Source organism: Triturus cristatus, chromosome 12 (genome assembly GCF_964204655.1).
Source record: "Triturus cristatus chromosome 12, aTriCri1.1, whole genome shotgun sequence".
In the NCBI taxonomy this organism is placed as follows: Eukaryota; Metazoa; Chordata; class Amphibia; order Caudata; family Salamandridae; genus Triturus; species Triturus cristatus.
Genome location: NC_140595.1, coordinates 773,567,128 through 773,592,367, shown reverse-complemented (window position 1 = coordinate 773,592,367; position 25,240 = coordinate 773,567,128). Strand labels below are relative to the sequence as shown.

The following is a 25,240-nucleotide window of genomic DNA, read 5'->3' as shown; positions in this document are numbered from 1 at the left end:
GAGAGGCAGTTGGCAGTTGGAGCTGGCAGTTGGCACCTGACTGGTGAAGAGAGAGGAGCACAACAGTGAAGGAGGAAGGAGTGAAGCAGCAGGGGTGGAAACTTGTGCCTGGAGTGGGGTCCATAAACCCACCCTTGATACTTGTCCCTACTGATGGATCCCAGCCTATAGCCCTGTGTGGGAAGAAGACAGAAGAAAACCATCCTAAGGACCTGGACAGCAGGAACAGGCCTTAGAACCAAGAAAACAGCAAGATTCTGACCTGAGAACTGGTTTCCCTGGAGTCCGGCGTCGAGTAGCCTGAAGACCTGGAGCCCGAGGTGGAGAAGCGGCGCTGACTGAAGTAGCAGACGTCGTACCCGGAGCCGCCTGAGGTCGTGAGAGGGCGCCGACGGGGGTCGAGAGGAATACCAGAGGTCGAGGAGGAAGTGAACCGAGGTCGAGCGAGCGGCGTCATCGGAGGAGTGAAGTCCGCCCTCCGGAGTCGTCGGAGACCGAGGTAGAGGAGCACCGGAGGTCGGGAGTGAGGATCGCACTCCGGAGTCGCCCGGAACCTGTGAGGAGGAGCACCGGAGGTCGGGGGTGAGGATCGCACCCCGGAGTCGCCGGAAGTCGACATCGAGGCCAGGCCGGCCGACGTCATCGGAGCCGAGAGCGCCATCGGACCGGAGCCGCCCGAAGTCGACATCGTGAAGAGACTGCCCGACGTCGTCGAATCGGAGGTCGAGATCGAACCGAGGCCACCGACATCGGACCGGAACCGCCTGCCGGCGTCGTCAAAGAACTGACATTGTGCCGAGGCCGCCGAGACCGAACCGGAACCGCCTCACGGCGTCGACACGACTCCAGCGGCGTCGGAACATCAGGAAAAGGGCAGTAAGTGGAGTAGAGGGCGCCTAAGGCCCTGTGGAGACCTGAGAGACTGCTCTAAGGGGCTAGGGAGGTGCTGAAACCCACCTGACTGTGCCTGGGGTGAACTGGGACTGACCTAGAGAGGTTGTGTGGAGAAGGAAAGCCAGGGCATTGGTATTCCCCCCTTTGATCTACCTCAGTTTAGGCCTCAGCCTTGTCCCAGCCAGGGAGTAGCCTCCCCCCTCAAGCCTTCCACAACCCTACAAGCTGTGCCTGGGCCAAATCAGCCCTTAAGAAGTGAAGTGTCATCTGATTATATGAGGGGTGCTGTATACTTGTAATTATTTATTGGGGATACTGTATTTATTGAATTTTTATCTATTTATTGCTGCACTATATTTATAGGTCCACAGGACTTGTTGGTGTACAATATTTATTGGTACAGTATTTATTGCCTCAAAGTATTTAATTGTCTGTATATATTGCACTTGTATTTATGCCCTGTTATTTATGATCACCCCTATTTATTTCATCAAACAGCCAATATTTATTTGACCTGCACTAATTGAAACTTGTATATTGTGATTGACCTATTTATGTTTCCAATCAGCAACTAAGAGAAAAAGATAAAGAAAGAATATTTTCATAATTTTTACGGTGTAGAGTCGTTTTTGGAACGGATGCACGCATGGTTATTGTATGGGTATATTGTATGCTTAGCACTGCGCCTGTTTCCTGACCACTCGAGCCAAGCTACCACAGTGTGTTCGGGGAGTCCACCACCACCCTGCGGAGTGGGAGTGGGCTGTTTCCAACATATCCTCACCAAGATTAACCCAAAACTGGGTGATTTGGCTGAAAAAGATCCCTCCGATAACCCTAAGGGGCTCCTCTTCGGAGAGGACATGATTAAATCTATTGGCAAATACGTTGCAACCTTTACTGCCCTGGATAGGGCTCAAGCCAACATGAAGAGAGTTTTCAACTCCAACCTTTTTGAACAGGCTGGAAGAAGAGGCCGTTCTTCCGGCCGTGGCAACCAACGGCCCTTCTCAACTATCAGAGGTACCGGTAGAGGCTTCTACCAATCTAACCAGCAATTTTATCCACAATGAGGCATAGGCCCACGAAATAGAGGCTACAGATCCAGAGGAAATGCCAACAGCTCCAATCCTCAAAGTAAGTCTTCCTCTTCCTTCCGTTTCTTCCCAAGTAGGGGCAGACTAAAATACTTTTACCATATTTGGGAATCGCTAACTCAAGACCCATGGGTTCTCGAAACCGTCCAGGGTTTCAAAATAGACTTTATTGATATTCCTTTTCAATCACAACCCCCAGAACCGCTAACACTTTCGGAAGAACACCAGAAGATTGTAGAAGAGGAAATCTCTTCAATGCTTCAAAAAGGAGCTATCGTACAAGTGCCATGGTCACTAAAAACCTTTGTCAGCACCCTTTTCCTCGTTCAAAAAAAGGAAAAAGGATTGAGACCGGTCATAAACCTTCGGGAAGTAAACAAGTACTTAGTTTACAGACACTTCAAAATGGAAGGCATTCACCTTCTCAGAGATCTTCTCTTGAAAGGAGATTGGTTGGTCAAACTAGATTTAAAACACGCTTACTTTACCATCCCTATGGCCAAGGAACACCAACCCTTTCTCCAATTTATATGGAAGAATCGCCTTTTTCAATTCAAAGCTCTTCCTTTCAGCCTTTCCTCTGCCCCTTGGTGCTTTACCAAGATCATGAGGACTATTGTCTCTTTTCTGAGAGAGAGGGGTATTCGCCTCATCATTTACCTAGACGACATCCTCATCATGTCTTAGCTCTACTCTCAATTTTTGAAAGACCTCAATTCTACAATGGAGCTTATCAAAAGTCTTGGTTTCATTATAAACAGGGAAACATCTATCCTAACTCCCTCCAAATCCCTAGAATTTCTGGGCTTCACTGTAGATACCTCGAACTGCCTTCTCCTTCTCCCTACCAAGAAAATTACGAAAATTCGAAAAGAGATCAGGTATGTTTTAAAGCAAGAATCTCTAACCCTCCGAGAATTAGCCAGACTTCTAGGCCTACTATCCTCTTCCATCCAAGCTATCTTTCCGGGCCCTCTGAATTACCGTGCCCTTCAAAGAATAAAAGCGAAGGCCCTCAGGTGTGGTCTTTGGTACGGAGATTTGGTGACCTTAGATCAGGAAGCCAGGTCAGAACTCTCATGGTGGCTGGAGAACTTGGATGCCTGGAATGGGAAAGCTATCTTCGGCTCTACACCGGAATTTATTCTGGAATCAGATGCCAGCCTACACGGTTGGGGTGCTCGCCTCCTCGACCAAAACACTGGTGGCGCTTGGTCTCTCGCAGAATCTTCCCGTCATATCAATTTCTTAGAACTTACCGCAGACATGTACACTCTAATGAGTTTCAAACATTCTCTTCAAGGGAGATCTGTTCTTCTGAAGATGGACAACATCTCCGGAGTCTCTTATATCAACCGCCTTGGCGGTACAAAATCTGCAGACCTATCCGCTTTAGCCAAGAAACTCTGGATGTTCTGTTTAGAACACAAGATCTCTCTGAAGGCGGAATACCTTCCCGGAAATTCGAATCTTTCTGTGGATTGGAACTCAAGATTCCTTTCAGACCTTACGGATTGGAAACTCAACATGAATGTTTTCAATATTCTGTTTCACTTTTGGGGTCCACTGGATGTGGACTTGTTTGCCAGCAGATTGACTTTCCAACTTCCGAAATATTTCAGCTGGATGCCAGACCCCGGCGCTCTGGCTGTGAATGCCTTTCTCCAATGCTGGTCGAACCTTCAGAGCTACGCCTTCCCTCCCTTTGCTATAATCCAAAGGGTCCTACAGAAGGTCAGAATAGACCAATGCACTCTGGTTCTGATAACCCCATTTTGGCCTTCTCAGGCATGGTTCCCGACAACTCTGGAACTGTCCTGCGACATCCCCTTTCTCATCCCAGCGAGCAAGGGTCTGGTTTCCAACGCAGACGGAGAAGATCATCACCTAATCATTTCAGGGAATTTGACCCTTCTTGCCTGGAAAGTGTCAGGCAATCCAATGAACTGTCTGGCCTTTCGTCATCAGCTCTCTCTCTCCTCGGTGAATCATGGGCTCCCGGAACACACTATAGATACAACAACATTCGGAAAAAATGGCTTTGTTGGTGCATGGAGAGGAACCTGGATCCCATGGAAGCTCCTATCGTCAATATAGTTAACTTTCTAGTAGAACTATTCGATAGGGGCTTATCTTATAGATCCATTAATTGCTACAGATCAGCAATCTCCGCCGGACATTCCCTTGTCAATAATAAGACAGTAGGTAAAAATGTTATTATTTGTAGAGTTATGAAAAGCATTAGACTCAAAAGACCTCCTAGACCTAAATACCAGTCCTTGGGGGATGTTAAAGCTATATTAGACCTTTTCTCTTCCTGGCCCGATAATCCTTTTCTTAACATGAAATGCCTCTCTCTTAAACTTGCTACTCTTTTATGTTTAATCTCCTGTCGTAGAGTTTCAGATGTCAAATGCGTAGATATTTCTCATAGACATTATGATATGGTTGGGGTTAAATTCGATAAATATGGAAGGACTAAAACCATGTCAAACTCTATTTTCTACCCTCGTTTTGATCTTTGCAAAAGGCTGTGTGTTGTAGACTGTATGAAAGAATATGATTTGAGAATGAAAGATCTTCGCCCTTTAAATGCTAATCAACTCCTTATCTCTTTTGTCAAGCCTTTCAAACCAGTTTCTTCCTCCTCCATTGCTAGATGGGTCAAATCAGTTATGAAACTAGCTGGTATTGACCTCTCTAAATTCAAAGCACATTCTGTCAGAGGTGCTATGGCAAGCCAATCCTTTTGGTCAGGTGGTAAGTTGAATGATATCCTTAAAGCGGCCGATTGGTCAAATGCTTCAACCTTCGCTCACCGCTACTGTAAACCTATTGAGCATATGTCCAATGTTGTCCTTCAGGGCTACCAATATGCATAATGTAGCCTCAGGTCTTGTAATGAAATTGCGATTCTCCTATTAACATGTCTAGAGAATCTGGATTTCATTGAAGACACGCAGGCTATCATTATCCCACCTGTCCCTCCCTTGGACGGAGTAGCCTTGAACTGTATTTTTTATCATTTGCTTGATTACTTTTGCATATGCTCATATTTTGTCTTTTGCGTTAGCTCCTGACGTATTTTACATTCTCATCTTTCTTTTCAGACAGCTCCACCTGATGTCCTGTTGCATTCCTTACCCCGCTTCAGAACTCTCTCCATCTTCAGTCGCAAGATCAAGCTGGATTTCTCATTTGAACTTCTCTTACCTCGCTTCATTTAAAAGAGGCAGTCTGTTTGTGTCTCATGCCATTTATACCTTGTGCTCACCGCATTCTAGAACTGTTTTCTCTTTGTGATGTAGTGCGGCTGCTTGTGATCTGCATTAACCTCTTAGGTCTCGTCATGGAGCACGGTCGCGCTGTGCCCATGACGAGACTATCTCCTCATGAACCCCACCCACTAATGAAACGCCCGGCACAGGAGGGGGAAAGGGCGTGGCACTGAAGGGGTTAAAGGATTAATGCATAATGATAGCCTCTGTGTCTTTAATGAAATCCAGATTCTATAGACATGTTAATAGGAGAATCGCAATTCTACATGAGCCCCTTACACAGAGTAGCAGTTGCAGGGTTCGCTCTATCTTGTAAAAAAAAAAAAAAAAGAGTTGGGTTTTGGTCAAAGAGTATTTTGTAGGATGTATCATAATGTGTCATAATGACCAGCAGTACCTTTCATCTGGTCTAGCCAGGTATTCAATCTTCTCAGATTAAGTCGAGTGGACCTCTGAGGCATAAATCCCGTCTGGTCACAATGGGCCTGTGGGGTGATGACCTACACTGTGTGCGAAGCCATAATTTTCGCTAGGATTTTGATTTCTGTGTTTAACAAGGAATTTGGTTCATAAGAAGTGCAGGCATTTTTGGGTTTCCCTTTCTGAGGAATTACTGTGACAGTTGCATGCTGGAAATCGTGTGTCAGTCCCCCATTCTCTCTGGCCCTGTTAAACATAGTAAGCAGGTAAAGACCCCGCACCGATTAATGCCTTATATAGTATTCCAACAAGATTCCATTAGGTCCCAAGATCTTCCTGCTCTTCCTTTCAGTTATCACCTCAGAGATTTCCAACAATGTAACTTCTTGTTCCAGAAACTCTACTATCCATTTCGAGTTTGGGCAGCTTCAATTTTCCCCGAACAACCATAATTTCCTCTGCAGTGCTAATCACCTTGATACTGTATAATGAACTATAGTACTGTGCAAATGTAAGTGCTATGGATTGATCTTCGTTGACTAGTACTCCTTCATTCCGAGTGAGTTGCCCCAACCTTCTGCTGGCTTCTTCTCTCTTGCTCACCCAAGAGGCAGCCTTCCCTGTCTCCCACTTCAAATTGTCTGTATTGCATTGCATGAAAGTGTTGTTTAGTCACCTCATGCGTCAAAGCATGCTAGTCCCCCCTCAAGACCTCTAGAAGTCAAAGATTGGCCTGTGATAAGGAGTCTATATAAATATTTTCCGGTATCAATATCTCTCTTTCTAGGCTTATTATATGTTGAGTCTTCCATTTGCACTTTTGGGACATAATGTGTTGTGCCCTGTCTCGAAGGCCTGCTTTGTACACATCCAGGAGTTTATTCAGTTAATCCTCTGATTTCATGTTTTCCGCAAAGTATATTTTGGTGGCTGCCTTCACAACCTCTCTATCCTGGAGCTTCCACCTGGGCAGCCTCCACTTACCCCACCGGGAACAGTTCCCTTCTCTCAGTGATCCATAGGGGAGAACGATCTAAGACTCCCCTTGCTAGGTATTCCACTCTTAGAAAATCGGGATTCTCACTTATCGTGACAAACCCATAGTTGAGTTTGGAAAAAGTCTTGTGTGCCTCTGAAAAGAAGCAGTACTGCCTAGTTGTTGGATGCTTTGTTCTCTATTTATCTGTCAGACCTAAGGCATGAGCAAATTGGACCAGTCTAGTGGGTCCACCAAAAGGCCCGGAGGCAAAGGTCGAGGGGTCTGTCCATAATATCATTAAAGTTGCCAAGTATTACATGAAATGAGGATTGAGGAAGAAGTGATGAGTTGGCACCTAATAGAATCGGCCTAACTCATCAAGGACTATCTTCTGCAATGTGGAGGTGCATACACATTTAACACAAATATAGATCTTCTACCCAACGTCTCCCGTGTCTCAGTGCTTAATTTGTAAAGTATTAAGTGCCAGGGCTCTGACCAGGAAGCCACTGCAGCTTGCACCACCCATCGCCCCGGTCATCGCTGCCAAAACAACTACTATCTCTCTCGCATTTAAATGTGACAGTTCAGATTATCCCTGGTCCTCAAAGCTAAAGGAATGGCTGGGGAGGCAGGTAGTAGTATTTTTTTTAATGTATATTGTTTTCCTAAACAACTGTTATTCTGATCATCTCTAAATTACATGAACAGCGCCATCTTGTGGCAGACTGCTCTAAGTGTGGTGTTGACAATTAGGTACTGTTGCCAAGCACCGGAAACCAATTAAGTACTGCCGTATCTACACTTATCTGCTGCATGGGTCGAACCATGTCTGGTCAATTTATAATGACTAGTCCTAGCTACTCCTCTTGACCCCCTAGCGAAACTGGTATGTTCCAAGATTACATACGGTCCTCTAATGAAACACTTGCAGTAGTAACCCGCCAAGTCAGGTTCCTGTCAGAGGACTACACCTGGGCCTTGACCACATAGATATTGGGACACCACTCCCCTTTTGAGTATATTAAGTCTTTTATTGACATTTTTACTTCTAGATTTCGCGTTTCTGCAGGGAGAAAGTATGTTGTGGTGTCTAATGGATGCAATCCAATCAGAGCATGATGTGTGCTCTTATGTCCCTGTCCTGCAGTAATGTTTAACATCCGTGTGACCATGCGAAGATAAATCATCAAGTTTTGAATAGTTCTACCTACCCCTTCTGTCCCACCTAGTTCTTCCATTATGCAGGTCTAAAACTACCCATGCTTCCAACTGTGGAAAAATCTGTTGAACCCAACCCCCTCCATATTCAAACTCACAAACCCCCAGCTCCGGGCCGCTGTCTATATATGTTTTCAGCAAAACACACAAGATGATGGACGGAATGTTGCACATTGGCAAAACATTTACCCCCAGTCACAGATCTGGGTTTAATCCATCGTTATTTTGCTCACCACGTCACCCCAGTTCAGACATGGCCATATGCAAATCAGTCTTGACCCTGTGCCTCATGGAACAGTCCAGCCCGAACTGCCAAGCCATGTCTTCCCTGGACCGGAATCAAGCATCCTAGGACCGGTTTCGGGGTTTCACCCCTCTTCAGACAGGATAGCTTGACTCCAGTGGCGTAGTGAGCACGGGACCCACGTCTGGGCATACCCTTCCCACATAAGGCAAACAGCAAAACACACAAGATGATGGATGGAATGTTGCACATTGGAAAAACATTCACCCCCAGTCACAGATCTGGGTTTAATCCATCGTTATTTTGCTCACCACGTCACCCCAGTTCAGACATGGCCATATGCAAATCAGTCTTGACCCTGTGCCTCATGGGAACAGTCCAGCCTGAACTACCAAGCCATGTCTGAACTGGGGTGGCGTGGTGAGCAAAATAACGATGGATTAAACCCAGATTTGTGACTGGGGGTGAATATTTTGCCAATGTCCAACATTCCGTCCATCATCTTGTGTGTTTTGCTATATATGTTTTCAGAGAGCACCTAAAGGGTTGGCAAATCAATAGGTCCCTTCAGCCTCCCAGTGTCTCAAAAGCCCTTGTCTAAACTAGAATCCTCTGCTTCACCTGCAGTGCCATGCCCCTGGGGTGTGGATGGGCCCAACCTGTCTCTTGTGAGGCTGCTTGTACACATTCTGTAACCACCTAAGGGACCCCTCCCCTTCAACCAGTACCACGCTGCCTTTATCATGTCAAAGAAGGAGGAATTATTTTGCAAGGAGACACGCACTTTGGCCGGGAGAATTAATGCATGGTCAAGTTGTATGAGTCCTATTTGTACTTGACCGCCAACAATGAGCATGCTGTTGCTGCACCAGGCAACTGTAGTCTGGGGAAAAAATTATTTTCCTATTTTTCAACATTATGTCTCTGGTTCATGCTTCACTTAGAATCATACCTCTGTCTATGTAGCTAACAAACATAAGATGATAGGTTTCGGAAGAGCCCCAAGAGGGGGAAGGGCTGCCAGTGCCCTCTAAGAAAATTTGTCTTCAGGGATCCATTTTTTTAGCCAAGTCAGAAGGAATTGTACTATCGACAAGCCTTCTGCACATTCGGGCACCCCAACCATATGCACATTATTTCTGCGTTTCCTCCCTTCAGCGTCTTTCACTTTTTTCTAATGGTTTCTTCAAGGCGATGCAGTTCTCTTTGCAAGGTGTGGGATTCGTTTTCTACATCTCCTTAATTCAGAACCTTAATTATCTCAGTTGTTTTCAGCATATCTTGTCTTATCAGAGAGACATCCATTTTGATCCTGTCCATTTTACTCTCTAGCAATAACCTGGAATACTTGATGGTGTGCAGGATTAGTCAGCAGATGGGGATTGGTTTTTGGCATCTGTTAGAAAAGGGGTTTCTGGTTGGCTATTATATACTCCCAAGGCAGGCAGAACCCACCACTCTAGTCAGGACAAGTTAGAAACACAACTAAGATAACCTGTGCTCATCCTCTGGTAGCTTTGCACAGAGCTTGCAGGCTTATCAATAGATGTAATGTGTAAAGTATTTGTGTAACACACACACAAAGTAACACAATGAACACACCACAAAAAGTCTCCACACGGGTTTATAAAAATAGATATTTGTATTAGGACCAAAATAAGACCAAAACGAGGTAATACTACATGTACTTTTCAAGATATGCATTTTTCAGGTTACAAGAGTAAAATGCAATGCTCGGGGCTCTCCTCGTACTTCACTGTTCGTGCATCGTCACGCTGGACCGAAGAGAATACTCAAGCGCTGCAAAGGGGGAGCCCTCCATAGGGGCTACTGCCTGGTATCCAAAGTACAAAATGACCCCTAAATCTCAGAGGCGCTAAAGGGGGTGAATCAAGGTGTCCATCGCTCTGTGCTCTGGTGCAGGGAAGCCATCTGCGAGGGAGCGCGAGTCGGCAAGCACTGTACTTTTAGAATCGTTGCGGAAAACTGGGAACTCGCAGCTCCTGGGTCAATCCAGGCACTGGGCTGTGGAGGTTGTCGGTGGGCCTTGGGAGCGGGGCCCTAGTTATCAGCTAATCGAGATCTCTGGCAGCAGAGGGCGCTGCAAGCACCGTACGACTCAGGTGTGCGGAAAGGGTTGATGAGCCTTGTACTTCAGAACACACCCCTCGTTACCAAGGCGACACTAGTGCAGTGAGCCGTGCTGGAGGCGCAGCAGCTACTGAGAGCACGGTGGTGATCGGCAAACATTCAGCCAGTTGTTTGAAAGAGGGAGCGATTCATCCTTGGTGAAGGGAAAAGTGCCAGTCGCTGTAGAACAAAATATCCTTGTCAATGCGGATAGGAGTGAACTGCTTGATCTTCAAAGACAGTTACTTGCAAATGTGGGTCAGAGTGGACTGCTCAACAGTTGTAGAGCCTCTTCTGCAGTCGGGAATTTTTTTAAGTCTTTTCTGAATGTGAAGTTTTACAAACTGGGGGCACGCCAACAAGCCTGTGGAGAACACTTAGAGTCTCAGCACAGCAAAAAGGAAGCAGGCCAGCAAAACCAGACAGGTAGCAAAGTGGCAGTCCCTCCTGGCAGCACAGCAGTTCCTTCTGGCAATGTGCAGTAGTAGAGCCAGCGATGTCTGGTTACAGGTCCAAAAAGTAAAAGCGCCTGTAAACGTTTAGAGAGACTTTGGAGAAAGAACTCTGACCCTGTAAATAAAACCATCTATAAAGTGGCTTTGAAAGCCCTCTATGCCAAAGTTTGTGAAGAAATTTTTTTTTTCTTCTGTTCAAAAATTGAACAAGCTGGGAAAAGCAGCAGGGAATTATTCAAGATTGTAAAGGACTTTTCCTCCCTCAATGCAATCATTAGTCCCTTCACCCCACCTACAAATGGACGAATCATATTGCGCACTATTTTTTTAATAAAATCAAAATCATTCAGGATTCGTTTGGAGCCACAGATCTGCCCCACCCCCCTGCCCTATCGAAATCCAATGGGTCCCTTTGGGAGTTCCCGCCCCATGCCTCTGGCCAGTTCTTTAAAAATGATGAAAGCATTGAAATCAGGTTCACCCTCAGACCCTTGCCCTGCAAAAGTGTTGGCATCTATTGCGGAGGTGGTTAATCCTGCTGTGAATCGGGTTCTGAACTTGTCCTTGGCTGAGGGACTAATGCCTGAAAGCTGGAAGCATGGAAAAATTCTCCCACTCCTAAAAAAACCTTCAGCAGACCCCACTATGGCCAGCAACTATAGACCAATGTCATTGCTACATTTCTTCTCCAAGGCATTGGAGAAGTATGTAAATGCTGTTGTTACAGACTTTGTGGAAAGAACTCATGTACTGCATCCGAGCCAGTCAGGGTTTTATAGCCAACTTTAGCCCTGAGACGGCCTTGTTGAAAGTCTCAGATACTATTAAAACAACCCTGGACAGAGGAGGGAAAGTGGTACTAATACTATTAGACCTTTCGGTGGCTTTCGATACCGTGCCCCATGATTTACTTCTGCACAGACTCCAGGACTGTGGCATTGGCGGCACGGTTCTTAGATGGTTTTCCTCCTTCCTTGAAGGCCGCCAGCAAACAGTTTGGTCCCCCCCCCCTTCTCTACCCCTACCACCCCGTTGAAAGTAGGAGTCCCACAGGGCTCTATTTTGAGCCCAACTCTCTTCAACATATATATGCCCACCAAAAATAAGGTAGTTCACTGGCTGAGTAAAAACCGGCCACTTCCTAACGACATCAACGGCGAAATACTTCATGTGAGAAGATTGGGATGGGTGGGCTATATACCAAAGGATATCCAGGGAGATGTGATTATTATAAATTTCAGAGACCGTAGGGTATTGCGTCATATTGCAGACTGGTACACCCCGACCAGTGGTGTAGGCATATCGACACATGCCCTAAGCTACTTTTACCCCCGTTCTCTTCTGTTAAACTCTCCAAAATTACACTCATTATTCGCAGCTAACACAGAACTTCCTCACCTGTCTTTTCCAACCTCAAACAGATATGCTATTCTCTCTGGCCTGGACGACCTAGACTGACTCCCAAATGTAGATAATGAGACTTGTAAAACTATCATCCTGAGTCCTTCTCAAATTTCCTTAGACTCTGATCCTTTTATTTACAAGACCAATTCCATGAACCTAGGTAAGCCCGAGATGAAGTCAATAAAATCTATTGATTTCTACTCTTCAAATTCTGAACGTAAACCTTTAAGCGACAGTTTAATACTCAATCCACCTTCGAACCAACATCTGATGAGTGATACTTCATGCCCACCAATTTTTCGTCAGTCACAGGAAATCATTGAGAACCCCAAGGGTGCTATGAGCGGTAACATCGGCATTAAAAATAACTCATTGGGTGAAGGCCTATTGTCTTGGAACGTGGCAGGTCTCCTTGACAAATTGACAAACCCCCTATGGGTCCAAATTGTTTCCCCTCATAGCATTATCTGCCTACAGGAAACCTGGAATATTAACAAACTGCATCTTCTGGGTTTTAAGACTCTACATACCCCAGCTCTTTCCAGCTCACATGGTAGAAATAAGGGCGGCTTAGTGACTTACATATCTGTAGAATCTGGATTATTTCATACAAACTTTATCGGGACCGATAATTACCAGATCATCTCCCTAGTAGGTGGCCATCTTAAAAACATCACTCTGATAAATTTTTACAACAACATCCCTAGTTCTCGCCATGACTTGGTCCTTAATGGCCTAAAGGCCGACTTAATTAAAATTGAGTCTCACCTTAAAACCGACATGTTGCTCATCTGGGTAGGGGATTTCAATTGCCCACTGTGTTCACTCAGCAATGGAGGCACCTGTGGTTTGGATTCCATCAGAGGTGACACCTCTCCCCATTTCTTGCATACCAAACTAGGAGACCTTCTAAACGGCTTAATATCTCATTTTAACTTATCTTATATGAATGAGCTGTGTAATCCACCGAAGTGTTTTAAACCAACCTTCAATGGGAGAGGTTGCCACTCTATAATTGATTACACTTTGATATCCTCTAGGTACCCAGAGATTATATCAAATTGGGAGACACTTGATTGTGCTATTAGCGACCACTACCCAATAGTGGCGACCTTAAAATTAACCCCAGCTGTTGATGATGATGTAAGGGTGAAATTGTTCCACACGCCGCCACTTGCTTTGGGAACTACTTTGGGGCTCTACCTTAAATGGGAGAAGGTAGTCCCCCCAGTTTTTCTCAACTCTCTGATTAATAACACACACAAGCATATACAGATATGTCTGTCTACCATAGAAAGCCCACAGGCTATCAGGCATTCTTTCTCCGATATTTCTTCGGAGATTAAAAAATTACTCTCTAGAGCACCGAGGAAAACCTCACAAGGTAGCTCTGGTTGGTTAAATAGGACCTGCTCAAAAGCCCTGAAACACTTAAAAACTACCTTAAAAACTAAACCAAGAAACCAGCTGGAAATACGGCAGGCCAGACAACAATATCGCACAGCACGGCTGATAAGAAAAAAACAGCTGAAAGCAGAGGCCTGCTTAGCTTTACAGGAAGCCTCCAATAATAAGGACAACACTGCTTTTTGGAAAGCAGTTAATGCACCCTTGTTGAGTGCACACAGCCCACTAAGATTGACATGGCTATAACCGCTGAAACCTGGGTTAGCCATTTTGGCACCTTATATGATCTAACAGACCACACATGCATGTGGATATTTTGGATACTCATCATAATCCTCATAAAGAGCCGATTGTCCCCAGCTCTTTTCCCTTAGACCTTACCTTTGACTGTGCTGAGGTGCTTGTGGCACGGATAGAAAGCCCTTCCGGGAAGGCTCCTGGCCCTGATTGTGTACCAATTGATGTTTTCAAATCACATCTGGACCTGTGGGCCCCTCTGCTCACCAATGTTTTAAACTCCTTGAATATCACAGGCTTCATTGACACATGGCCCGAAGCGGTTGTTGTGCCGATTTTTAAGAAATGCGATAGGAATAACCCCTCTAACTATCGCCCTATTTCACTGCTTGATTCTCTAATGAAAGTCGCAGGGCGAATTATTTTAAATCGCATTCATGATTGGCTGGGCAAACAAGATATAATCTCCAATTTACAATATGGCTTCAGACAGGGTAGAGGTACCATCGAGCAGGGCCTGAATTTGACCCTTATAATTGCCAAGTACACCCAGGCAAAAAAGGGGAATCTCTTTGTGACTTTTGTAGACCTCAGCTCTGCATTTGACTGCGTCGATCATGAGCTCCTTGTTGAGATTGGCATAGAGCCCCCCATCCTTGCATTCATTAAAGAACTTTATAGGGGAGCATCAGCTCGCGTCAGATATGGTAGGCAGGGAGAGTGTTCCGACAGGTTTTATATTAGAAGAGGTGTAAGGCAGGGATGCATTTTAGCCCCTCTACTCTTCACCCTTTATATAAACTCTGTCGGCCATTATCTTAATAGGAATTATCATGACTATCCTACCATAAATGGGAAACCCATACATATACTTCTCTATGCGGACGACGCAGCAATTATGTCACAGACCCGCATGGGGCTTCAAAGAGCAGTAAAAGATTTTACTGAGTTTATGTCACAGAGAGGTTTAAAAATCAACGCATCTAAAACCTTTACCATGTCTTGCGGCATAGGAATTGGGAAAAAACAATGCTCCGTTTTTATAAACGGCAGTAAGCTTGAAAGTGTTGACAGATTTCCCTATCTGGGCATCACTTTCGAGAAGAAGGGTACCTGGCGGGCTGCTGCCCAAGCTAGAGGAGCTGCTTTTTCTAAAGCCTTAGGCGCATTGATCAACTTTTCTTAAAAAATGGGGGGACGCCCGATCACCCCCTTATTACAGATTTACGGCGCCAAGTGCATTTCGAATGCCATATATGGATCTGGGATCTGGGGAATTGAGCAGGCTAATCACATCCAGCGCTCTGAGAATCTATTTCTGCGCTATCTTTTGGCTACCCCTCGCGGCACTTCTATATATGTAATGCATAATGAACTTGGCCTGACATACATCACGGACATTATAAAATCTGCTCCCATCATTTTATGGCATAAAGTCTGGACCACCCCTGAAACACACTTTAATAGGGAAATTATCACAGATTGTCTCAATCTGAATGAGGTTGATAACCTTAAATGGTTGAATTACGTTAGAAACTTGTCACGTGATATAGGGCACCCAGAATTTTTCACCGACCCCTCTACTTAAACAACATACCTAGAGTTACCTTAAAACGATTAGTCGCTACCCATCTGGCTAATCGTGGCTGGTCCCTTGAAAACTCTAAGTGCACGGTTGTGGAGTACCAACATTCCACCATCGTTGAAGGGATGCAGCAATATCTATCCTTAATTCCATCCCCCTTCACCCGCATGCTCGTGACTCGTTTCCGTACTGATACCTTTTTCAGACTGCTAACATTCCCCAATCAGAATTGTTGGTCCAGAAACTTGGAGAAATGCCCATGTGATGTTTGTCATTACAATCTAATATTCATTGCATTCTATTTTGTAAATTTTACCAGCTGCCAAGGGTCACTTATTTGAAACCACTGCTTAAATCATTGGGATTACGTTCTTGTAGGACAGCTTATCATAGAATGAAAGCATTAGATAATCCACAAGTCATCGCAGTGGTTTCTCTTTACTTGAAAATGATTGTAAGAATAAGGGCATCCATGCAACCTTGATGATTAATGCTTTCTTCTATGTCACGCACTTTTTTCCCCCAAAATGAATTTGATAAGGGTTGCTATAATATTGAAATTATGCTCACTATTATCCTTTCTTTTAAATTTTTATGTCATTTATGATATTTTAATCATGATTTTTATTGTACTTTTTATGGTAATGTTTTTACTTTCGAATAAAGAAATTTGATTGATATGGTTTCTCTGGCTATCTTGGCTGAGGAATACGGGGCTCAAATAATATCCTACGCGGACGATAGGCAGTTACTATTTACCTGCGAGAAGGGCCACACAATGAGAGGTAGCAAAATGAATACTTGCCTGTCAAAGGTGTTTGCCTGGTTTCTGCAAAATTATTTGCTTTGCAACACAGACAAATCTGAAATCAACTTTGTAGGTCATTACCCGGGAGAGGAATGGCGCAAATGATGGCCCCAAAATTTGTTCCCCTCAGTAAGTCCAGTCATCACCGTAAAATAACCTTGGAGTTACACTGGACGCTGATATGTCCATGAAGTCCCAAGTGCAAACTATGGCTGGCACTTGTTTTGGCCTTCTGAAAATGATGAGGAACTTCCTCCCCCTACTCTCAGTTGAGCACAGAAAAACAGTGGTTCAAGCCCTGGTCACGTAAAGGATGGACTAGGCTAACGTTTTGTACCTCGGCCTCCCTGATTATTTATTAGGACGCCTGCAGGTGGTACAAAATGAGGCGGCCAGGGCCGTCCTTATCGTCGTCCCCAGGACAAATATGACTCCTCACTTAAAGTCCCTGCACTGGCTTCCGGTGCGGAAGACGGTTGACTCTAAAGCCCTGGTGCTAGCCTTCAAGGCCTTTCACAACATAGGGGCCTCTTACATTAGCAACAGAATTCAGCACTATGCCCCATCCAGAATCTTGAGGTCTTCAACCCTCCAACTGTCGATCGTGCCGAAGTTCAATCGTTCTTGAACGGGGGTCGGGGGGGGTCGCTCCTTTCAAGTAGTGGCCACCAAACTATGGAACAGCCTACTGTCTTCTAGCAGACAGATACAGGATCTCCTCAGCTTCAGGAGAAGTCTTAAAACTTGGCTTTTCCAACACTAACAGAGTCGCAAAGGCGGGTGCAGTCATTCTGTGTTAAAAGGGTCTTTTAGCGCTGGGACACTCTTTAGAGTAGCTGTGCGCTTCACAAATACCCAGTAACATAACAAAAGTGTCTCGTTTTAGGGGGTCAGAGACCCGGTACTTATACCCAAAAGGGCTTCTCTTAAGTGTACACGGATCCCTTTCAACCCAGATCCGTGTCTGCCAGGCTAACCCTGGAGGGTAAATCAGTGCTTTGTGTGAGGGCATGACACAACAGATTCAGATGTAAGTGTGAACCACATTTCCCTCTCTCTGCCCAGAAAGACCATCAGTATGCAGATGTATCCCCGGTCACACCCAGCCCTTCCTATGTTGTGGCTGTCTGGGAAGGATGCACAAACTGTAACTGTCACCCAGCCCAGATGTGCATTGGAGACAGGCTGTAAAGCACAAAGAGGTATAAGCACAGGGAAATGCCCACTTTCTATAAGTGACATATCTAAAATAGTAATGTGAAATCCAAATTCACCAGCAAGTAGGATTTATCACTACCATTTAAAACATACCAAACATGGCAACGCTACTCTTTTCTGATCATGAATTTCCACTTAAAAGTATATTTGGGCCTTTCCAAGGCTAGCCTATGAGCGGAGAAGGCCTCACAGTAGTGAAAAACTAATTAGGCTGTCTTTCACTACCAGGACATGCAAATCATGAAAGTACATATCCCACCAGTTTCTTACACAACACCCTCCCCATTGGCCTACCTAAAACCTACTTTAGGGGTGGCCTATGTGTAATAAAAGGAGATGTATGGCTTGGTAAGTAGTTTTAATTGCCACGCTGAAGTGGCAGTAAACTGCGCTCACAGGCCCTGTGGTGGCAGGCCTGGGACAGGTTTAAAAGGCTACTGCTGAGGGTGGTAAAACAGTGCTGCAGGCGTACTAGTAGCATTTAATTTACAGGCCTGGGGTATATAGTATACTACTTTACAAGGGACCTACAAGTAAATCAACTATACCAAACAGGTGTAAACCAACCATACCATGTTTAGAGGAGACAGCACATACACCTTAGAACTGGTTAGCAGTGGTAAAAAGCCCAGAGTCCTAAAGCAGTGACAGCGTCGCCCCACTTCTGCTGTGCAGCAGTAAAAGAAAGGAAAAATAAAATAATAATAATGTGATGTTATTATCAATTTATTCTTCCTTGCTGCAGTGGGGATGGGGTGCTCTGCTGACAGAACAGGGGAAGAGCGGTGGGCACACTAAAGTGCGCATGATGCTTTGATCGGCCCTCTCAGGCTGGCCAAACAGTCATAAGCACTTTAGCATGTTCTCCATGCAGGCTGCATTACAGCCTGCATGGAGAACCTACCGAGGCCCATAGTCCCTGTCTGAGTGCTGAACCACAGCGCTCAGACCAATCACAACACTGCATTGCAGTGTTGTGATTGGCTCAGAGGAGCCTGGCTGCTTCCAGTTCGGCGGAGAAGAGACGACGTGGGACAGAGTGGAAAGGAGGTAAGTAAAAAAAATGTTTTCAATTATACCTCCTTGCCCCGCCCCCCCTTCACCACCCCAGATCCATGGTGGCCGCCACTGTCCTAAAGCAAACAAAAACAAGGTCAGAAGAAGGCGAGGAGAAAGGAAAAAGTTTGGGGTAACCCTGCAAAAAGGGTTAAGAAGGCTGGCTTAGTATATGGTGCACACTTATTTAGGTGAAGCACCCTGCACTAATCCAGACAAACCTTATGGTGCTTTTAGTGGTGTTAGACAACGATAGAAAGCTCTCCAAGTGGTAGCTGTGGAGAGAAGCCTTAAGGTTTAGTCCAGAAGGAGTATAAAGCAGCTTGTTTTCACCAGTACTAATCATATTGTGTAGGTTAAGTGTAAAAGAACCACACAGTGTAGTTATAAAAATATGTATTCATTATAAACACTCACTAACACATTGGTATATCTCCTACCCGGAGATATACTCACAACACACACAATACTTCAATAGTAGGACAGGTAAGTAGCACAAATACACAGTGGTGTCCAGGGGGAGACCAAACCATATACTAAGAAAGTGAAAAGCGGATCGCGACCAAAGTCGGGACTAGACCCAGAAGACTTAGAAGAGCTGGGGACTCGAGGAACTACCCAAGGTAAGTACCCAGTGATCCCACGGAGGCCACATGCAGAGTAGAAACACGACTGCATACTCAATACAAGTCAATGGGGAAGTCGCAGTTGCAGTTTTCAAGAAAAAGAACCCTTCCCAGAGGACCCTGAAGAAACCCCATGGAAGATGGAATGTTGAGAGTCACCCCACCCGTGGATACCCCAGGAACCAGGATACATACACCAGGAAAACCGGGTGTGTAGGTGTGAAGTGACGTCAGAAACCGCCATGGACCACAATGGAGGACTTCAGTGAAGATGCCACTAGTGAAGAAGGTGAAAAAGTCTGGTGGAATCCAAGGGTGGATTCTTGAAGAGGAGTACCTGAAAGCAGAGGGGACAGATTCTATGCCACTCAGGAGTGACCAAGGCACGGAAGACCAATAACCACCGACGAACGAAGATGCAGGAGAGTTGACGGTGACCTTGTTGCTGCAGCTGTGAGGACCAGGCGATGCTGTGGAAGACCAGGAGCCATTCACAAGCTGTCCCAAGTCGAGAACCAGTGGGGGGGGTCGGTGTCCAGCGGGAGCACCAACAAGCCTTGGCAGCAGCAACTGATGAGAAGAACAAAGAAGGTGCAGTGTCGGGACCAGCAAGGTCCAAGGGACTCACCAAGTTCAAGGGTTTCAGAGCAGGCTCCGAGCAAGCAGGGGAGACCACTGGAGCCAAAGAAGACCCTTAGAAGGACGAGTCACAAGAGGACCTCAAGCAGCTCACAGAGAATGCAGGCCCACGGTGAAGAGGATGTAATGAGGACAAAGATCTTGGTAGCAGGAGATGCTGAAGGCTGGAGCTTCTTGGATCCAGAAGATCTCTGGAGAAGAGAGTCAACAAACCTTGGCAACGGCAAGTTGACACGGTGCACAGGGGTACTGCTCCAGCAGTTTCAACGAGGGATACCGACTTCAAACTTACTGTGAAGACAGGGCAGGCCTTGAGGGAGTGGCAGAACCACCACCTGTGTTGCTGAGCCTTTTGGAGTATGTGGGACATCTGGAGTAGCAGACTGGTTAGCCTTGTTGCGGTGCCTGAAGATGCAGGGAAGTGAATGCGACACGCCAAGAGATATTCCTTCGGGTGTCTTTGATGCCCACAGGCTTGGAGAAGAACCTGGATGGAGCACAGGCACAGAGGACGCAGAAGACTAGCAGGACAACAAGACCAGGAGCAGCAGGAGTCTTCCAGATGCAGTCTCGATTCCCAAAGCGAAGTCCAACGTGCCCAGATGATTGAAGATGAAGTGGTTTCAGATCTGAATCTTGTCCCACGACAACTCTGAAGAGCCACCCACAGGTAAGCCCTTAAGTAGCCAAAGGAAAGGGTTGGGTAGATTCAGGGATCCCTACTAGGGGAGGGGCTGGACAGAGGGGAGGATACTCCTATGTCCTTTGTTCAGTTTTGCGCCAGAGCGGGAGCCGACGGAACCCTGAACTGGTTCCAACTGGAGTATGCAAGGAGGTGGTCACACCTCCTTGTGTCAGGAAACCTATTGTCCTACCTTGCCCTGCTTGAGCCTGGCTCAGCAGCAGGAGGGCAGAATTGTGTCTGTAGTCGGCAGCAGCACAAGCTTGCTGTTACACCCTGAAAGGCTGGTACCAGGAATACAGAGGGGCTCCTTAGGGAAGCACCCATTATATGGGATCCTACATCCAACATTGGCATCTGGGTTGGGGCAGGATTTCAACATGTTCGATACTGAACATGACCGGTTTCGGTGCAGCCAATCTATAGTTAGACATCTCGTAATTGACTTGATGTCCACTATATGTATAAAATGGCTGACGATACTTACAAAGCCTGGAGAATCAACACATGGGTTTTTAGGAGGTGTCCTGCTCATGCAGGGCACCCTCACACTTATAACCAAGCACCCTGCTGTGGAAACCGAAAATAATTCCTGTTAGCATGAACTGAAGCCATCTTGTTTGCAGCATCCATTTTGTTAGCCATGTGATTCTGCCGTCTTCACTGTTGCCTGCATTTCTATTCTGCTTGAGTCATCAGCTTTAGTTAACTCCTTCTATTCCAAGCTCAAGCAATGTATGAGCTCAGAAAGGCCTGTAGCTGCTATAATGCACCGGTTTGAAAATGTAACTGTCTATCATATCCTACTGATGTAAGCAGTTCTGTTCCCCCTACCACTTTGCTGACTAAGTGATTATTAATCTGCCCATGTCTGGCTGTAACTATTCCTGTGTATGCTTGTACCTTCTATTTGTAACTACATGCTTACCAGTGCAGAAAACACAGTATATAAGCACCATGGTCTGTGTATTCAAGCCACTGCCTCCCGGAACACTTGAGGGTGTTGTATGGATGTGGTCTCACTCATGAGTGAAAAAACTTGTTATTTTGAATTCCAGCTTCAGTGCCAATCTTTACTTTGTTAGTCTAAGGACCCGAGAACAGAGAAGGGTGACTCTTGCACCGGTGTGCCCCTTAAAAAGGCACATTCCCACACTGCAGTCAGGCTTAAAAGGCCTACCTTAGGGGTGACTTATAGGTTTTAAGTGTAGTGACCTCAGATATAAGGAAACGTATTTCAGTTGTGAGTGGTGCTGGCATGAGCTCACACAGGCTGCAATGGCAGGCCTGTAGTCACAGTTTGAGTGGTCTCTCATGGCTAACATAATATAGGCTGAAGCCAATGGGAGGCCCCTGGTGTACCTATGCCCAGGGTACCTCAGTACCATATAATAGGGACTTAGAAGTGTACACCAGTAGCCTATCAGGAAGATACCAAAGTACTTACCATAGTCCAATTTAGGGAGAGAGCACAGTGCCTGGGGTCCTGATTAGCATGATCCCAGTCAGACTTGTCAGAAAACAGAATGACACTCGCAAAAATAGGGGGTAACCACGAAAGCAGATGGAAAGCGGATCCTACTTTCCTACAAAGGGCCATTTCCAGCAGCGTCGGTTTCTGTTGACATTTTCCCTGATTCTGAACTTTTGCTTTGCTAGACTTTTATATAACATTTTGTTTTTACCTGGGACTGGGCTACTTTGTCCTTCCACAATGCAGCCAGCACTGTGTGAAGTTCCTGTTTACGCCTAAAAGCTCCCTGCCCACAGATGACGCGTTCAGCACTGAGTTTCCCCCAGCCACCAGTAATATCCACATATCCAACAAGAGTTTAGCAGGGGCCCTCTGCGAGACGTACTTCTGGAGCAAGCCTCCCCGACTGCTTTTGTTTTTTTTAACAAATGGTCACATCCTATGTCACATGGGTTGACTGCCTTCTATGGTTGCAAGCACTCCCAAGGGAGGGTGGGAGAGAGGGAGGGAGAGAATCAGCTGCTCCAGGGCAGGCAGGCTCAATGTCCCCGCCAGTAGGCAAAGCAGCAAGAAAGGGCTCTCAGTTCACCTACATATCGCTTTGCTACCTCCCCCCAGCGTCTTCTCCCACTTCAGGTTACTGCTGCTTCGGGACCTGTCCCTCACAGGCATGACCAGTTGATGTTCCACAACAGTGGATCATGCAGGGAAGACCTCAAATCACAGTCGTGGCATTCTGCTGTCTCAGCACTTCTCTCCTTGGCCCCTTTTTCAGTAGTGGGCCAACCCTGTCTGCGACTCATGCCTGCCATAGTTGACCACCCAGCATGATGCCTCCGATACTCTGGGGACCATTAGGCAGTAAAGGGCAGCAGGAGTCCAGATACCAACGTCTCCAGGGCCCCCAGGAAGAGAGTCCAGCATTGCCCATCTTGCTACTGGCGCACTACTCTGTGCCCGCTTTGAATCACCTGTCCGCCATCTTGACTGGTGCTATTCGGTCGGAGGAAGCTGTTGGCTCAGCCACCGTCCATCAACAGGATGGAAAAAAAAATCTGCATTGCCAATTGGTCGAAATAAAGGGCTATCTCGCCATCGAGGTATCGGATGGTAGGGGGAAAAAAGTGGAGCCATAAAGCTACACAGCTGGCATTTTGACTTCTTGGCCACGCCCCCCTACATGTCCCACTCTTAAATACAATGCACCCTACCTCGTGGGCTACAAGGCTCACATAAGGATGAATTATTAGAATCCTGTCAAAAGAGTTTATTTTGACAGGCCAAGTTCATATTTACACTGCAACAGGCAGGCTACACATGGTAGGCTTGAATCCATGTTTGCATTGCCACTATAGAGGATATCACAAAAGGTATTGCAGGCCACGAGTGACATTTAACTATGCAGCCCAGGGTGTACTTTTTACACCATATGCTAGGGACTCAGAGGCAAGTTAAATGTGCTAATCAGCAATTAGCCAAAATAACCATGGTTAAAGGGGGAGCACAGGCAGTTTACCACTGGATAACAGTTTTAAAGTGCACGGAGTTCTAAAGTCAGCAAAAATATAGCCCCCCCTCCCCCAAAGGCTAAACATGTAGGGTGATCATGCAAGAAAGGAGGATTTCCTAGAGTGATCCACGCTTTGAGCTCCTTAGAATTTCAATTCATCAATAGAGGGGGTTGATATTAAGAGGAATGAAGCCTATTGCAGCCTTGTGTGTAGGCCCACCTGTATGTGTTCCTGCTTTATGGAGTGTGACGTATGTGTGTTCTGTGGAATTGTATGAGTATTTTGGTCTGCATGGACATCAGTGATTACAAAGCTATCAGTCTGTGTTGCTGAGTGATCACGTCTAGTGGATTTGGTGTAGGGATGACTGTTAAGTCTGTGTGCTTAGTTAGGTACAATTATGTCAGAGAATAAGTAAGTGTTCTGCTGGTCTGTGTGTTTGTGGATGCCTGCAGGCGAGTTGCTCTCTTCGCATACATGGAAGAAGGTAGTTTGTCTGTGTGCATGTCTCATAGAAAAGCCAAACATATTTGGTTTGCCAATATTTGTTATACGTAATTTTTGTTTAGTTGAACTATTTTCCATCCATTGATCCGGTTTTACAATATCTAAACTATTAATATGCAAGTATTCTCATTGACTCCTGATCGGTTTACGGTTTAGGTTTGCTTTTTGGCCTGCTGTGGTAAGAGGTAGAACTTTGTGAAGGAGTAGGTGTTAGTTATGGAGTCGCTTCGTGGCGAGTATTAGTGGGATGAAAGGCTTATGTTAAATGTCCTTCCTACCTTGTTTGTGGACCTTGATAATGTCATTTGGATATTTATCATGGATCGGTGGCCATATGAACGAGATCAACACTCTAACCCATTGGGAATCATGTGCTTTACTTCAGAATACCGCTCAACACCCCACGGTGTCTCACCTCCGAACATACGCGGCCTGGAGCTTGAGGAATATGAAACTAAAACTGCGAACTGTCACAGTCTCCCCATCGCCAGCAAACATGCTGCGGCGTTTCCGCTCATGCAAAGCACCTCCATGCGTTCAAAGTGCCCTGCGAAGCACTATGGGACGTTGGCCACTCTAACGGAATAATTTTACGTTCCTGCAACCTACCGACGTAACACAAAACGATGGAAGTCCCCTGCAGAATGTGATGGGGCCCTGACACACCCAATCTCATAGGAGATATTCACAGCCCCCCCTTACAGCAAGAGCTGCAGGGGACCGTGTTTATGTCCTTGCCCAGGTGCCCCCTTCCATTTCCTTGTTTGACTCTTTATACCACACAAGTACTGTATATAATATTTGACCAAGGTAACTGTGTGGCCTCAAAAGCTTTCGTCTTCTCACTTATATACACAGTACAACTTCCAGCCACGACTAACAACAACAAGTTGCTTAACAACTTCGTCTAACACAAGCGCAAGAAACACCCCGTATCACCCATCAACTTACCTCTAAGCAGGGGGTTGCACCCCTATCTCTCCCCGTCTCGCTCTTCGACCCTCACCTGGTCTCTCGACTCCTCACTAGCTTTGTCCCATTCACCTGCTCCAAGCAGCAGGACGCGACACACCGTCTCCAAGGCAACGGGGTGCGCGCACGGCCCGACGTCACAGAGCTCACGCTGCTCGTACTCCTTACTACATACACAGGGACGTAAGTACGCACGTGCGGGCGTTGACGATTCCTAACGGCATCGACATCTCCGCCCACGCCCGTAGGCAACATCTCCGAGTTCTAAACTTGCCGCTGCTAGGAACATAAGTTGTGCGCAGGCGCGTGCTAAGGTGTACAGCCCGGGGCTCTGGCAGGCGGCGCGCGGCTTGGAATTCAGGTTGCGGCGTCCGTTGGTTTAAACTCCTCCGTCGC

The 25,240-nt window shown here is 46.1% G+C and overlaps 1 protein-coding gene across 1 annotated transcript in view; it reads right to left on the bottom strand.

Annotated features, from left to right (window-relative positions):
- Positions 1 to 24,923, bottom strand: part of DNAH2 (dynein axonemal heavy chain 2) — a 2,945,517-nt gene extending 2,920,594 nt beyond the window's left edge. Inside the window, exon 1 of the mRNA XM_085638712.1 lies at positions 24,824 to 24,923. The gene's annotated coding sequence lies outside the window, so the exon portion shown is untranslated. The remainder of the gene's footprint in view (positions 1 to 24,823) is intronic.
- Positions 24,924 to 25,240: the final 317 nt, after the last annotated feature.